Source organism: Pinus tabuliformis, chromosome 6, assembly GCF_031772625.1.
Source record: "Pinus tabuliformis cultivar Carrire ecotype Pingquan chromosome 6, CPIR1, whole genome shotgun sequence".
NCBI lineage: Eukaryota > Viridiplantae > Streptophyta > Pinopsida > Pinales > Pinaceae > Pinus > Pinus tabuliformis.
The window spans coordinates 1,708,723,132-1,708,725,906 of record NC_142292.1 but is presented as its reverse complement, the minus strand read 5'-3'; the positions used below and the strand labels follow the sequence as shown (position 1 = coordinate 1,708,725,906).

Below are 2,775 nucleotides of genomic sequence, written 5' to 3'. Positions count from 1 at the left end.
GCTGATATATTATTAATTTGTGAAAAATCTCCAAAACAATTTTAGAAATTCCCTATAATTGACATGCACATATATTATTTGGATAATGTGAAATGAAGACTTTAAGTTCTCCTTCATTCATTGCTTTCAATTTGATTGCTCGAAGGGCAGGTTGACTCGAAACAATAATGCAGCGGAAAGTCGGTTCCCTCCGCTCACAAGGGACTTTTCAATATTCGGTGGTTGTGAGTTTCGTGGAGAGTGAGCAAGGCAGACGCATGCGTGCTTCCCGATGCCCGGTGTAGTAAGCCTACTGTCAAAATCTTGGACCGACACGAAACAAAAGCTAATATACACGGGTGACGTTGCCGTACCGCTTCTCACAAAGATTGCCGCACGTGAAATCCGTGCTGGATACAGTTTCAGATAGTGACATTCGCTTAGAGAATCGAGAGCGTAAGCAGAGCTTGTCGGTTTGATTAGATTAAGAAACCGCGGCTTTTAAAACCCCTCATCCTGCTGGTCCTGATAAAAGCGCAAGCTTCTTGTTGCGAGTGCAAGAAAGTGCGTGAAAACTTCATGGAGGAATCTCTAGTTTTACCCTCCTCGCAGATCCAGAGGACGGATCTAATATTGATGTTCTTCTTCTTGGTATTGGCGATTTTGTTGCCACTGGTGTTTTATTTGGTATTTCTGTACATTAATGTAGGATTTAGATTATTCAGAACGGTGATCAATGGACCCAGACGGTATCCGGTTGTGGGTTCGCTGCTTGGATTTTGGAGGAATCGAAGCAGGCAAATAGAATGGTACGCCCAGATGCTTTCAGAATCCCACACGCAGACCATCGTGGTGGAGCGACTCGGATGCGTTCGAACAGTTGTGACGGCGAATCCGAAGAATGTAGAGCACATGCTGAAGACGCGGTTCGACAATTATCCCAAGGGCGAGCCTTTCACGGCCATTCTCCACGATCTGTTGGGGAAGGGTATCTTCAATTCTGATGGGGACGCCTGGAAATTGCAGCGGAAGGTCGCCAGCTACGAGTTCAATACCCACTCTATCCGCAATTTCATTCTACATGTCCTGGAGGCTGTCACGGATCGACTCTTGCCAATTCTAGAGGAGGCGAGCGAGCGGGGTAGCTGCTTGGATTTGCAGGATATTCTGCAGCGTTTCGCCTTTGATAATATATGCAAAGTTGCGTTTGGGGTCGATCCGGCTTTTCTCGAAGGAAGCCTTCCTGTTTCGGAATTGTCGCAGGCTTTCGATTTGGCAACGGAGCTTAGCGCTCGGAGGTCCACTGAGCCCATCTCGTTGGTGTGGAAGATAAAGAGAATGCTTAACGTTGGCTCAGAAAGGCGCCTCTCACGAGCGGTGGAGGCCGTACACCAATTCGCAATGGATGTTATTCTGCAACGCAGACAGGAGATCGCCAGCGGCTCTCCCTGCAAACAGGATCTGCTCTCCAGATTCATGGGGCTCACCAATGTACAAGCAGATCTGCCAGAACGAAACGCCTATCGTTCCGAAGAGTTTCTTCGAGACTCCATCATCAGTTTCGTTTTGGCCGGCAGAGACACCACCTCGGCTGCACTAACGTGGTTCTTCTGGCTCCTCACCTCACATCCCCATGTTGAAGATGCAATACACAAAGAGACAACACGTCTCATGGCCGTCAAACCCGGAGCCAAAAGGGAAGGAAATCCCCTGGTATTTTCATACGAGGATCTGCGAAGCATGCATTACCTACACGCTTCAATCTGCGAATCGATGAGACTTTATCCGCCGGTCCTTTTGGACTCCAGACACGCCCTCCACAACGACGTTCTGCCCGATGGGACTTTCGTGGGCAAAGGCAATCGGGTGACTTATCACCCGTACGCCATGGGTAGAATTGACGCCATGTGGGGGGCCGACTGTCTGCAATTCAAGCCGGAAAGGTGGATGAACGAGGATGGCCATTTCGTCCCGCAGAGTACATTCAAGTTTGCAGTATTCCATGGAGGCCCGCGGACCTGTCTGGGTAAAGACATGGCGTTTACTCAGATGAAATATGTTGCGGCGACTGTGATTTCCATGTTCAGATTGCGGCGGCCTGCTGAGTATTCTGCTGCGGGAGCTCCAAAGCTCATTCACAGCCTGACTGCGCGCATGAAGGGGGGTTTTCCCGTTGTTGTTGAAAAAAGGGAGGTGGGCTTTATATCATAGCAGCAGCGCTTCTCTAACTTTCACTGTTCTTGTTCTCATTGTAACTTCGCTATGGTTCAGCCCCCAAACACAAAGAGGAGGCAATCGGACCTTAGTTTTACATTTTCTTTAACATCTTCTTTGCTGCGTCATTTTTTTTTGTAGGGTTGACACTTAGTGTCTAATCCGCCACTGTCGTCTATAATCGGCCTAAGTTTCTTAACTTCAATTACTGTACTATTTGGGTTGGCACTTCTGCGTTTTACGATATCAGTAACTTATTAATGTATGGATGAACGTTGGAAACGAAGGCTATCGTTTACACTGAGAAAGCTGGGAAATATCATTATGGGTTTAACGAATTTTTCGCTGTACTTATTACAAATTAGCTTGTCATTTTTTTGGAATGAAAATTTTGATAAATTTATTATTTGTTTTTTTATTTAGAATTGTTTTCAGGGTTTGTTAGGGTAAACATGAGAGGAAGAGTCACTGTGACATGACTTGACATCCTAAATCACATTAAGGAAATGGAGTCTAGAAAATGAAATTTTAATAACTTTTCTCACTAGCTACAGGCCCACAGGAGCTAACCGTCATGAAACT

General features: G+C 46.3%; 1 pseudogene; it reads left to right on the top strand.

Annotated features, from left to right (window-relative positions):
* The first annotated feature begins 511 nt into the window (after positions 1–511).
* On the top strand, positions 512–2,499 carry LOC149265576 (cytochrome P450 94B3 pseudogene; annotated as a pseudogene).
* Positions 2,500–2,775: the final 276 nt, after the last annotated feature.